Source organism: Eptatretus burgeri, chromosome 1 (genome assembly GCF_056783735.1).
Source record: "Eptatretus burgeri isolate ZD-2024b chromosome 1, Ebu_testis_v1, whole genome shotgun sequence".
Lineage (NCBI taxonomy): Eukaryota > Metazoa > Chordata > Myxini > Myxiniformes > Myxinidae > Eptatretus > Eptatretus burgeri.
In genome coordinates, this window is record NC_140961.1 from 120,513,059 (window position 1) to 120,527,919 (window position 14,861).

Here is a 14,861-nt window from a genome sequence, read left to right on the forward strand (position 1 = left end):
CAACAATAAGAGTAAGAACAATGACAATAAGAGTAAGAACAACAGTAACAGGAGAACCAGAGCGAGAGTAACAACAAAACTAAGACGAAGAATACCAGTTTGAGGAAAATAACAGTATTACAAAAGATCTTGAGCATCTCGTCAAAGTCGAGTGAAGTGCCAGCCACTGTGTAATGTGAAGCAGTTCCTGCGGCTCAATCTGGATCACGCGTGTGATTTTGCAAGACCGGATGCTGCTTCGGTTTGGAATAAAAACCAGTTATCTTACATGGTGTCAGAAGTTAACCAGACTTGCTGCTTTTTAACAAACGACCATCCATAATAGGCCAGCGGTATAGGTCATATTTTTTGGTACTTAATCAACCGGCTTGACACAAAGCTACAAGAGGTCTCATATGAAAGATGGGGATCTCAGTAACTCATTTTGCCCTGTTGTCCTCATTTTTTGGTGTGCGGCCCATGAAATATTCACACCTGAAGGACCGAAAAATTAGAAAATTTTGACCATTTCCGAAAATCAGTGAATTAGCCATAACTACAAAGCAATGCGCCCTATTTTTACATGATTTGTATTGAAATGAGCAGAATGAACACGGGAGTACTACTAATTACTTAATGGAATACTTTTCGATAAATATATGTACATTTGAGTGCCTTTAATAGAAAAAAGACGTAATTTCCGGACCGCTAACTTCGAAAATCATCAACTACAGAAACAAACATCTGCCAATTGTCATATTTTTTTCTTTATTTTATACGTGTTCAGTTTAAGCCTAAGTCACATTTGCTCTATGGCTGGGATACAGCGGCCCCCCACCCCTGAATTGACAGAAACGTGCGGCGGCCGCAGAGTTTCTGAGGTGGCCTCAGGGTGGCCCTACGCCGTATGGCTATCTTTTACAGGCCGTAGGGGTCGCCGTGGAATTATAACGCGGAGTTATAAGTTTTTTTCATTTCTACGTTAGCCATAGCAATTCGACAAGCGAAGCTGTGACTAGATGTGTTCCACGTTGATCGTACGTAGGGCGTACGGTGGGCTTGTGTTATTCGTGCAGCTGCCGTAAGCTCTTATTGTTGTATCCGAGGTGCAGACAGACGCGGGAGTGAGGTAGCGACTCCACTTTATTGCCCGTTCTGATGCACACAACAACAACCCCGAGCAGGCGAGTCATGATATATGAAACTCAACCACGTGATACAGCATACTCCTCCCCTCGTAAAATGACAATTCTAATGATGAAATGACAATTATAAAATGACCAAATGAAACCAATCAACATTCAAAATCCTCCAAGTACTGCGGTCGTTTTCTGACTGCCTTGGGTGGGCAGCGCTGCCAGACGACCCAGGCTCAGACACCTCCCTGTTAGGTCGAGGTGACACCCTCACCGGACTTGCCCCATCCGCAACAACTACCCACATCCGACAAGCTTGCTCGTCTCCCTCGGGCAGGACTGAATCAGGTGAACACCCCGCGGGCGCCGGCACGTCTGGCCTTGGCGATACAACGTCTGGCCACGGCGACATCACAGGTGGGGGCCCCATGTCGCTCGGCACGGGGGGGGGGAGTTCAGACCCCGCATTCCGTGGACCCCAGGTTCGGGTTTCAGGATGAATTGAAGTGGTTTGTGATCCGTCTGCAAAGTGAAATGCCGCCCCAGCAGGTATTGATGAAACCTCCGCACACCCCAGACGAGGCTGAGAGCCTTGCGCTCGACCTGGGCATATTCCCGCTCTGCTGCGGACAGGGTCCAGGATGCAAAACAAACAGGCCGCTCGGACCCATCGTCCATCCTGTGGGAGAGCACTGCCCCGATGCCATATGCAGAGCTGGCGCATGCCAATAAGAGCGGACGTGCAGGCTCGTAGTGCACGAGAACCGTATCCTCTGTGAGCAGCCGCTTGACACGGTTGAATGACTCCTGGTGTGCATGCCCCCAGGCCCAGCGCTCGTCCTTCCTGAGCAACTGCGTTAACAGCGCAAGCTGTGAGCTGAGCCCGCGCACGAATCTTTGGTAATACTGGGCCATACCAATGAATGAGCGCAGCTGCATCTTGTCGCGAGGCGGTGGCATGTGCTGAATTTCCTCCACCTTCTGAGGGCCTTTCAACAGTCCCTCCAGCGTGATGATGTACCCGAGGTATTCCAAGTGCTGCTTGAAGAACGCGCACTTGTCTCTGTTCAAGCGCAGGCTGCACGCTTCCAGCTTCGTCAGCACTTGGGCAATGTTCGCAAGGTGCTCGTCTGCCGATTTCCCCGCAATGAGCACATCGTCCAGGTAGGTTTGAGCGGGCAGGCCAATGTAAACCTGATCCATTGCTTTCCTCCACAAGGCCGGGGACGAAGCAATCCCAAAACAGAGTCGGGTATATCGATAGAGTCCTTGACACGTGTTGATTGTGAAAATGTCGCTACTCCCGGGATCCATCGCCAGATGAAAATATGCATCACGCAGGTCTAGCTTCGTGAAGTATTGACTCCCTGCCAATCGTGCATATATCTCATTGATTGACGGCAGCGGATACTGCTCCACGCTGAGCCCCGGGTTAACCGTGGACTTGAAGTCCCCGCACAATCGGACGTCTCCATTCCGTTTCAGCACCGCGATGACCGGGGTGGCCCAATCTGAGTACGACACCCATTTGATCACTCCACAGGCCTCCAGCCTATCCAGTTCACCCTTGACCTTATCCCGCAGGCATACGGCACCGGTCGTGGTTTACAAAAACGAGGAACCACCCCCTCCCTCAGGAAAAGCTGTGCCTGCACGTACTTGAGTTTCCCAAGGTCGTCGTAAAACAAACCTTGATGTCTTTGAAGAATCTTCTCCAACTGATCCTCCCATCGGCTTGGCACAGGTTTCACAAGGTGAATAGCAGCCCAGTCTAGTCTGATACGGGTCAGCCAGTCCCGGCCTAGGAGAGACGGCCCACTCCCCCGCACCACGTACAATGGAAGCGCGGTGACCTGGCCTTGGTAGACTACAGACTTGTCTGCCATCCCAACTGGTGTTATCTTCTCATGGGTGTACGTGTACAGCATGAGGTTTGACCTGATAAGCTTCAGGCCAATGAGTCTACGCGCTGTCTGTTCACCTATGATCGACACAGCCACTTCCGTATCAACCTGAAATGTGATCGGCGTTTTGTTCACTTCGATTTCCACCGTCATCAATCGTGTTGCTGCAGGACCAATTGAAAACAGGCTCATCGTCGGCTGCAGGTTCCGCCCCGCGTCGCCTCGCCCATCGCCGTCTATGACCTTAACGGTGGCCAACGCCCCTTGGCACACACGTTTCAGATGACCCACCTTGTGACAATGTAAACACACGGTGTTTTTATATGGGAACACACGCCGCAGGTGTCGACCTCCGCATCCCAAACACGTCCGCGGGGTCACCTCGCTGCTCGCGCAGCCGCGTTGCGACGTCTGGCCCCAGCCCACACTGAAGGTTGCGCATGCGTCCCGGGGAGCTCGCGACACCGCGTGGACCCCCGGGCCATCTGGCATGCTGCGGCCGGCGATGGCCCGACATATCCGAGAGTCTGCTTGACAGCTGTAGCAGTGTCGACTGCCGAGCTGAATGTAACTGCTTCACCCCTCAGCCGTAGAATCGCCAAAACCATTTTTGCATCTTGTAATCCGGAAATAAATCGATCTTTGAGGCTAGCCGGATGCTCCTCTGCCGTGAACTTGCAGGCAACGGACGAATGCTTCACTCGCACCACGAAATCCGCGATGCGCTCCTCCGTACCTTTTGCGAGATGATCGAACTGGTATCGAGCCAGCTGTAATGACTTCTCCAGCGCCATGTGTGCTTTCATCTTCTCCACAATGTCCTGAAACGATAGCATGTCTGCACTGGACTTGTCCGATGCCACCAAATCACTCAGCAGTCGATAATGTTCCGTTGATAGCGCGGCGAGTTATATAACTGGTATATTCAGTTATATATATTATAGTTATAGTATATTCAGTTATATATACTGGTATATTCCGAACTGTTATATTTTTATTTCAGTAAAAAAGAACTGGTATAGGTACCCACTCGTTACCGTCCGCCTGGCTGCACGTTTGCCTTAGGGCCCCCCTGCGGTCGCCTTGCAGGCACCTTGCGTCTGCCTTGAAAATTCTCTGGCCGCCGCAGGGACGCCCTAAGGTCACCATGCGACATCAAATCAAAGACCGTACGGCACCCCCAAGTTTTCGGACTCCACAATTTATAAATACGCCGTGCGGCTAACCGAAAAATAAAAACATGTGACTGCTACATTGTGTGACCATGGAAATACTGCGGCCGCTCTATAATTGCTCGTGGCCATAGATTTTGGAGACCCACGGCCGCCGTGCCAAACGTGACTTCGGCCTTACAATATCAATATAATGAGAATATTTTGAAACAAATTTCTACGAGCAAATTATACTATTATGACTAAAGTTTGCACAAGTGATATGATAACTATATGTTACACCAATACACATTGTTCTACGAGAAATGAACTAAAACATATATTTTGAGCGAGTGTCCTCGATATGTTCAACCACCACTGTCCGTGTCATTTTGGTTACCATGTGACAGTTCGTTGCCACACTGCCTGTCACTGGTGGCACACATGCACTCGTGAGTGCAAGGCAAACTGTCTTGTGAGCAGCTGCAGATGTTCGTACATGGTTCACTACCACGGCATGAACACACAAGACCATCTAACATCTCCGCTGGTGTGGGTCCATCAAACAATGTGGGATGCAGCACACCTTCTCCTCTGTACCATCCACGACCCTCTGGTGTGGGAATTTCTGGATTTGCCAGGTGGGCATTCATCCATACTCGGGTTTGGTCAACGGATCTCTTCACATGTTCGAGAAAAGCTGGTTCGGACGGAGGAAACTTATGCACTGGGACATCTTTGGTTGCTGCGAGTTTCTCCCGAAGATCATTCAAATTTGTGTTTGCATCCATATATTTCCCTTGAGAATCATACATGGCACTGACAATATCTTGAAGCAGCCACTGCCTCCTGGAGATCATCAGTGGCGAGGACTTTGAGGTGTGGACAATTATTCTGAAGATGCAGTGTGTTGATAGCTTTCCATGCTTTATTTTTACCATAGCCGAAGAATGCTGATACAGTCACATCCTGTCAGGGCATGAAACGCAGGAAGCCGGGTACACATTTCTGGAAGCAAGCTGTAACATATCTGATGGACCGGGATAAGCTTTCATCCTGCTGATGTTCTTTTCTCTATCCATATTTCGGCAGTGTCCCGCAACTGTGGAAAGTAGTGGACTGCTGAGACAAGCACATCAGTGTCTGCTGATTTGATTGTAATGGACCCACGCACATTGTTACGTCTGAACTCATCATCGGCATGCTTCACATTAAGAAATATCCGAGAATCTGCCTCTTCCTGCATTGATGCGAGTTGACTGTCATGATACATTCCTGCAGATGAAAGGGATGCTGTAAGCGAACCATCAGAGAAGCCACCAGCCAAATAGATCCGCTTTTCTTGGTGATCTGAAAGTTATTTTGCTGCTGGTGCATGTTGCGTGACGTGACTACAGATGAAGTGTGTCAAGGTGGATTTGTTTGATGATGGAGCCATGAATTTCCTCCATTGTGGTACTGGGCGTCCAGCAATGACTTGGTAGCTTCGGGATCCACCAGCAACAGCAAGGCGTCTCGTTCTTTCGTCTGCTTCACAGAATTGACATCATCATATTGGTCGAAGACGTCGATGAGGGCGTGGTGTGTTTTGTTGCAATGAAGCAACTGGTTTAGGTAACACTGTGCCAAGTTAGGCCTAAGTCACATTTGCCACGGAGGCCGTGGGGTCTCCAAAATCTACGGCCACTAGCAATTATACGGCGGCCGCAGTATTTCCACGGTCACACAATGTAGCAGTCACATATGTTTTTATTTTTCGGGGAGCCGCACGGCATATTTATAAATTGTGGAGACCAAAAACGTGAGGGTGCCGTACGGTCTTTGATTTGTTGTCGCACAGTGACCTTAGGGCGTTCCTGCGGCGGCCATAGAATTTTCAAGGCAGACTCAAGGTGCCCACAAGGCGACCGCAAGGCGACCGCAGGGGGACCGCAGGCGAACGTGCGTCCAGACAGGCGGTAACGAGTGGGTTCCTTTTTTTGTTTTTCTTTTTTTACCAGTTCTTTTGTTTCGTCTTGTCGAATTTCTACGGCGAACGTTGAAATGAAAAAAGTTATAACTCCACGTTATAATTCCACGGCGACCCCTACGGCCTGCAAAATATAACCAAACGGCCACCCTGAGGCCACATCAGAAACTCTGCGGCCGCTGCACGTTTCTGTCAATTCAGAGGGCGTATCCTCACCGTAGATCAAATGTGACATAGGCCTTACCAAACGTACCACCATTTCCACCCAGGATATGAAGTTCAGCCACAGCATCCCTGATGTACACGCTGCGATGTTGGTTATCACTGACAGTGTTTTCGTGCTCTTCATCGACTAGGCCCTCGAGAATATGCCCGAGTTCTGCTTTGGTGTTCTTCCGTGGAGCTCCATCTTCATGAAAGATAGATGTCGGAACAGACGTAATGGGATAACTCAGGATGTGCTTCCTGTTCAGGTCAGGGCGGACTTGAGTCAATAGCAAAGCACGGCGGAAAACCAAGCTGTTAGCTTGTGAGCTGTTACCGTTTTCTGAAATGGTCCAAATATTCAGATGGGTGTATCCTTCAAATGTGAATATTTCATGGACCGCACACGAAAATATGAGGACAACAGGGCTAAATGTGTTACTGAGATCACCGTCTTTCTTCTGAGACCTGTTGTAGCTTTGTGTCAAGCCGGTTGATTAAACTCCTAAAATATAGGCCTTTATCGAGGTTTACTGCTGGCCTATAAGTACGACATGTTGTTTCTGAGCTTTGAATACCCGACTATTGATTGGGATGTAGCGGATTTAGTTGGAGAATTCACTCGGTTTCGAGACCACATTCAGTTTGTGTTCGTGGGCCCACTATTGGAGCTAAACCCAGAGCAAAAAGCCAGATGGCTGGGCACGTGGATTGGTGCTCATGGCCGTGAGGTTTATAAAACATTCACAAGGGAGGAGACTGAGAAAGATGATCCCTAGAAGGTACTCGATCGTTTTGAAACGTATGTGCGACCGAGAAAGAACAAGCGGATAACCCGGCACCGGTTCAAGCAGCGAAAACAAAGGAGTGAGGAGACCTTTGATAACTTTGTAAAGGACCTGAGGATTATTCTTATGGACTGTGAGTATGCTGATCCCGAGGAAGTTCTAATAGATGCGATCATTGATGGCATTTTTGAATCCAGGGTGCAGGAAAGGTTACCGGATCAGGGTGAAGGACTGTCACCAGCAAAGGCTCTGGAAATTGGACAACAGTTTGAGTTGTTTCGCAAGCAAATCCACATCGTGCGGATTGAAGATAACAACAAACTTGGAGTGTCAGCTATCATGGCTCAGAGCAAATTGCATCCCGAGCCTTGTGCTTCGTCATCGCAGCTGCAAGCATTTAAACCATACGGTAGATGTGGCAAGGATGAGCGACATTTGTGGAACCAATGGAAATGTCCTGCAGTCGGCTCCGCCTGTTCCTAATGCAAATGCCCGAACCATTGGATGTTGGTCTGCCGTAGGTGACGCCGACTGGGCAAAACACTCCTCGTCGATGCTGGAGAAAACAGGGAACAACTACCTGACGGCAATTCGGAGGTTCTTCGAATATACAAGGTTGACAACATCGGCACTCTGGCAGAGGACAAATGGTCCCAGACTGTCAGAGTCAGTGGCATTGCGAACATTACCTTCCGTATTGATACAGGGGCAAGGTGCAATATACTTACACTCAAGGATTTTCAAAGACTACCAGCCTTTCAACACTGAACTTCACAAGTCTAAGAGAACCCTGAGAACTTACTCAAACCACATAATTCGGACAATTACTTCCACAGATCTTTCCCTGGAATTTGAGGGAAGGTCTGTAATAGCTTCATCCGAGCTGCACAATCTGGATCAGGAGAACGTGATGTCGGGGGAGACCGCTGAGAACCTCGGCCTCGTTGCTCGACTGAGTTCCCTGGCGGGGATTCAGTCAGCAGTCGATGAATCAGTTCCCTCAGAGTTACGAGATTTTCCCGATATCATCAGTACTTCAGATGCCCTACCAAGGGTCTACCAAATCAAAATACACCCAACAGACAATGGGGTTGTACATGCTGCAAGTCAGCAGCCCACTGCGCTAATGGCTAGGATCACTGAGGAATTGAACAAGATGGTAGATAACGGCTTCAAAACTCCGGTGGAGGAGCCAACCTAGTGGGTTAGCACAATGGTAGCTGTAGTTCGCAATGGCAAGCTAAGGATATGTTTGGATCCCAGAAATCTCAACAAGGCCATTAAACGTGAACATTATCCCATGAAGACGGCTGAAGAGGTGGTCTCCAACACACCAAAAGCCAACTTATTCTCAGTATTGGATGCAAATAGTGGGTTTCTACAGATTCTCCTGAATGAGTAGTCATCAAAGCTGATGACCTCCAATAAACCGATGGGCTCGTTTTCGTTGGCTGAGGCTCCCATTTGGATTGAAATGTGCCACAGAAATATTTCAGCATATCCTGGATCAAATATTGGATGGCATTTTCGGAGGCACAGCGATCATGGACGATATATTGATTGCAAGATGAGATTGAGATGATCACGACAGCATTTTAAAGCAAGTCATGAGAGGGCTACGTCCTACAACCCCAAATTGAACATGCAGAAATGCAAAGTTCGCTAAAAGGCAGTTCAGTACGTCAGACATCTACTTACTGCAGACGGATTCAAGTCTGACCCCTCAAAAATTGAAGCCCCCCCGTAATATGCCTATTCCACGGAATAAAGATATCATTCGGCATTTCCTTGGATTTGTTGCTTACCTGGTTAAATTTATTCCTCAACTGAGTGAAGTCAATGCACCACTTGGAGATTTGCTGAGAGCTGATAGTATTGTTGACTGGCAACCTGCACAAGACCAAGCATTCCATAAACTATTGGATCTCTGCTGTCAGCAGCCTGTACTGAGATACTATGATGTGAAGGCACCAGGAAAGATCCATGCGGATGCAAGTCAAAGCGGTTTCGATGGTGTCTTAAATGCAGGAGGGGAAGCCGGTTCCATACACTTCACGATCCCTCTCAGAGGTGGAACAACGGTCTGCTCAGATTGAAAAAGAAATGCTTGCAATCCTCCATGCCTGTATGAAATTCCACTGCTCCAAATTTGGGAGGAGAGTGACTGTATTTACGGATCCCAAGTCACTTCATGAGATTTTCACAAAACCTCTTCTGTCTGCTCCCATGTGTCTGCAGAGGATGATGCTACGTCTGCAGTGTTACGATCTTGAGGTAGTGTATAAAACTGGCAAAGGGATGCAGGTACCAGATACACTGTCTCGTGCTTATCAGACTCACCAGTTGTTGGGACAAGAAATCAATCTGGAGCAGGTTTCCATGTTACACCATCTCCATCACTAAGGAGAGGTATGTCCAGCTGCAGGAACAGACTCGACAAGATTTACAACTTCTGTTGGACGTGATCCACACTGGATGGCCCAGCTATCGGAACGAAGTGCCCATTCCATTGAGACCATACTGGGATTCAAAAAGTGAGTTAGGTGTCTCTGATGGAATTATCTGTAAAGGTATGCGTATGGTAGTGCCGCCTAGTCTCCGGCAGCACATGCTCTCCATCATACACAGCTCTCAGCTCTCACCTTGGTATTGTAAAGTGCAAACAGCATGCTCGGGAAGTGCTCTATTGGCCAACAATGAACAAACAGATCGAAGAGGCAGTAAAAAAAACCTGCACTACATGTGCAGATTACCAAAATAAGTTTCCTCTGGATCCGCTCATACCGACACAGATTCCAGATTTACCATTCAACCAAGTCGCCCTGGACCTATTCGAGTTTGAGTCAAAACAATACATTTTGGTTGTCGATTATTATTCGAAATTGATCGAGGTATTTGAGCTCAAGGACATGAGAAGCCACACAACCATTGATGCTCTAAAATCCATATTTAGTACACATGGTATACCTGAGGGTCTTAGGAGAGACAATGCGTCCTGGTTGGTGTCCAAAGTGTTTGAATCGTTCTGCTTTGATTCCGGCATTAACCAAACTACTTCCAGCCCTCGATTTGCTTGTGCTCGTGGTGAAGCTGAAATAGCAGTGCAAATTGTGGAAGAAAGCAGAGGACAAACATCTGGCTTTGTTCGACGACCGCACCACTCCCCTACAAGGACTACACTTGTCCCCTGCACAGCTGTTGATTGGTAGAAGACCACGTAACAAGCTTCCTGCAAAGCGCAGCTTACTTGTACCAAAACCTTACAGCTTTCACGAGGTTAAACGGCATTTTCACATTGAAAATACCAGGCAGAAGTTCTATCATGATCGAGTAGCATGAGAGCGGCCACCTTTTCAGGGTCATCAAGTCCGTATGGAACCACTTCCTGGCACTAGAGAATGGGTTCCTGGTGAAATCGTACAAAAACATGCGTCCCCTAGGTCCTATGTGCTCCAAGCAGGAAACCGCTTGTTGCGCAGGAATTACCAACATCTCCGATCTTCAAACAAACTGGACAACCACACTGGCTATGTGTATTGACCACGGATGGGAAACTCTGACGATGATAAACACAGTGATACTTCCTCCCCTTTTCTTACTAGCAATGGTGATCACTGCAATGTTTCTCCTTTGCTCCCTTCCCCTTCTAATACACCTCCTTTGCCCCCCGTTTTGCCCCCCACTATTGTGCTGGATGAACATCTCCATGAGCCTGTTCCTCAGACTACTTGTTCAGGCCGTGTTGTAAAACCGCCGGACAAATAGTGTAGTAGATAGTAGAAAAATCGTCCAAATTATGATACAAGCATCAAATTTGGCATTTCTGTTCTGCAGGGCTTTCTGATCAAATCTGCCCGATTGGCCATTTGAAAATCCAAGATGGCGGCCATTTTTCAAGATGGCCGCCAAGTTAGCCTCCCGAAGTTGACTTTTTGCTTAGAAGCATTTGTAGTTGTCTGATTTGCATGATCTAAGTGTGGATTCCTATGTTTTTAATCCTGCTGGAGTGGATTTTCCTTTTTCTAAAGCCCCCTGACACACACTTTTTCTGATTTTGCACATTTTTTTATGATTTTCATACGTTTGCCTGACTTAACATGTATGTTGTAGTAGTTACTTATGCATGGGGTGTAGGGGTGTAGTGTTAGAGGTAGTACCTTTGTTTCAGCAGTCAGCCACATCCCTTGGATGGACTACTGTCACTGGTCCTCATCACTGGCCCAACTCTCATCTATAGATCCAAGAAGTTGCTAGTGCACGGCATTGGCCACACCCTGGTAAAGCGTGTTGGCTCGCAGGCTAAACTAAGATGAGGGTAGCAGACAGAAGGTCTCTGCGTGTGATGGAGTACATCTAGCTCCAAATTTTCGAAGTGCACGAAGTTGATTAAACAGATGTGCTGATTGAATCCAGGCCACTTACCAGTCCTTTAAAAAACATTTCCAGTTCATCGCCAAGTAAGAATTTCTAGAAGGAGTGATTGTCGGGCACTACCAAGGCACATTGGTGGCATCACTGCTGTGAAACTCAGCATGGGGTTCAGTGTCATTTAAGTAGGAATTGTATGTTGGCATCATACTGCAACAACTTACTAGTGTCCCAATTGTTGCCTAATCAACCCCGGATCAGTTAGGCAGCCGCACCTGAATCGACAGGACGTGCCAGCGTGGGAGAGCCGAGCCAAGGATAACGGGGTTTTAGTTATCTGGATGGTGTACAGATCGCACGGGACTTATGACACTGGATGAACGATCGGACTAGGTGCAGGGCAGATGCATAAACCTAGTTGTATCCCATACAGGAAAGTGTCCGTTATACATGTACAGGGTGGTATAAGGATAAAACTTCGACCCTGAACGTCATACTGGCCATGGATGCGAGTTCTACTGGTAAATCATGGAACACTGTCTCGACCAAGTGTTGCCTATGTCACGAGGTTAAGAAAGAATATCTAAAGTCCCCCCAAGCCAATCTTGCCAAAAGAGGAGATGATGGGTATATGAACTTGGCAAGGAATATTCCTCTGTTTCACTCACTCAATGCACTACCAATCAAGCTAGACCCTGCAAGACTTGACGAAGGTGGTGGGATAGAGGAAACCTTGAGACAAAACAAGGCACGATATCATGAGAGTTGCAGGCTTCTATTTAACAACACAAAGTTACACAGAGCTGAAAAAAGATCAATCCCTGCAGATGCGAGTGATGAGGGCAGTAGAAGTAAGATCCCACAAAAGGTCCAAGAAGCTAAAACACAAGAATGTTTTCTTTGCAAAACCCAAGGTGGTGAGCTTAGAGAAGCAATGACAATGAAATTGAATAAGATAATAAACAAATGTGCAAAAATACTCAGTGCTAGAAAACTCCTTGCCAAACTGAGTGTAGGAGATGTCGTAGCACAAGAACTGAAATATTACCGTACCTGCTTGGTGGCACTGTATAACAGAGAACGAGACCATCTGAAGGCACAGGAGCAAGAGAAAGCACAGGAGCACTGGAAGAAAGCATATCCAATTGCTTTCTCTGAACTGGTCACCTACATTAGTGAGATGAAAACTGCCAGTGATAGTACAGATCCACCCATTTTCAGGCTTGCTGATATGACCAAGCTTTACAAGCAGAGGCTGGAGAGATTCGTTGTCCTCATGTATGACAGATCAAGCACAGCCACTGGTGTGGACGGTGCAAGACTGGATCTCTTTGCCTGCAAACTGAGGCCGTACAACTCTCTGGTGTCTCTGGTGTTGATGAGAGGAAGTATTGGCTTATGATTTGAACACAAGGTGACTCTCTCAAGTCCTACCAAGTAAAGTTCAAATCGCTCACAATCCCACACTGCTGCCAAACACTCTTTTTCAATTTGCGCATACCGCCGTTCAGCTTTCTTAAGTGTTCTGGAACAGAAAGCAACTGATCGAAGACCGTCTTCATGTTCTTGTAGCAAACTCCAACAAGGCCATAGCTGTGAGCATCGGCACTTACTGTTGTTGGTTTGGCCGGGTCAAAGTATGCCAAGGTTTGTGCTTTTGCAAGCATTCTTTGATTTTGGTGATAAAGGAACCCCAAAGTTTGCAGACAAATGATCTTGGTCTAGTTGGCATGAACATCATCAGTAAGCACCATTAGTTGATTCAGGCCGAGGTTGAATCCTATCCCATTACAGATTTGAGTCCTGACTGGAGAGAAGTGTTTCAGCATGCACAGAAGTGTGGGCTCACTGAGAAGGGTACTATGGCTAGAGTTGCAGGCAAAGATGCAGTGCATGTACCTGTGGGGTCTATTGTGCTTGTCATGCCAAGGGGACAGAGGAACATGATCAGAAACAGTCATAGGATGTTGTTGGGGAACACACCACTGCCAGTCTTTTGGTTGTTCTAATGCTCAAAGAGACTCAGAAACATTTGTTCCCATTACAGGTTACCAACTTTTCGCGGGAGGATATGTGGCTTCATCCAAGAAGATGGATGGGAATACTTTCTCGGGCTACCCCAAAGTGTGATAACTGGTGTGACATATGGTTTCAGTGCATCTCAACCAGCATTGAGCAAGTGACCGTTGACAGTCAGAGAGGACAGATGACTGATGGGGAACACAGTTTGATCTTAGATGGAGCCATTGTTGGAGACATCCCTGAACAGTAGAGTGAGTTGAACGTATTGCTCAGACATACTGAGTTTTTTTTTTTTTAATCACTCAAGGACGAATATCTTCGGTTACACTGACAAGGTACAGCAAGAGATTCCTTCAGTTGACGAGACCCCAGTGATTCATTCATGTTGTAGGATCCCCCTGACTCATTACAGGGAGGTTAAAGAACACATTTCTAAGCTGCTCAGTAAAGGAGCCATTAAGGAGAGCACAAGCTCTTATGTTTCTCCTGTAGTGTTATTATATAAGGCTGATGGTAGCTTGCGTCTATGTGTGGACTACTGTGGAGTGAATGCTAAGACGAGATGGGACGCTTTTTCTTTACCACAAATTGACGAGTCCTTTGACGCACTGCACGGGGCACAGTTCTTCTCGTCAAGTAACTTGGCCAGTGGATACCATCTGGTTTGTTTGAGTATTATCGCATGCCATTTGGCTTATGCAATGCACCGACCACATTTCAGTGCCTGATGCAGGCAACGATGAATGACTTGACATTTCAGATTTTTCTGGTTAATCTAGATAACATATTGTTTCCCTCAAATACTTTTCAAGAGCACCTATAAAGACTGGACAATGTCTTAGAGTGACTGAAAGAAACAGCACTGAAGTTAAAGCTAGAAATTTCCATTTTCTGCAACAGGAAGTTCACTTTTTTGGACATCACATTTCTGCCAAAGGTATTGCGACTGATCCAGGAAAGGTTGCTGCTGTTAGCAAGTGGAAAGTGCCCAGTACATCGAACGAGCTGAGGTCTTTACTTGGGTTTTGTAGTTACAACAAGCGTTTTTATTTATTTATTCAGGGTTTCTCCAAGATTGCTGGTCCTCTTCATGATCTTGTGAATTAGGGTCTCAGAGAAAGAAATTCTTCAAGAACCAAAAAAGTGAGTTTCATGATCTTAAAAACTCAAGAAAATGAACTTTATGTTCTTCATACAGGAAAATAAGCATGGTGTTGGCTGAACTGTTAAGATGGCTGGCTGAAGATATTGGTGTCTTGAGTTCAGCCCCTGTCGTGCTGTTAGATAACACCAGGTCGGTTAACTCAGATTATCATCTTTTTGAGGTGGCAAAATGAGTA

At 47.0% G+C, this 14,861-nt stretch overlaps 1 pseudogene; it reads left to right on the top strand.

Moving 5' to 3' along the window:
• The first annotated feature begins 6,897 nt into the window (after positions 1 to 6,897).
• Positions 6,898 to 7,614, top strand: LOC147035296 (uncharacterized; annotated as a pseudogene).
• Positions 7,615 to 14,861: the final 7,247 nt, after the last annotated feature.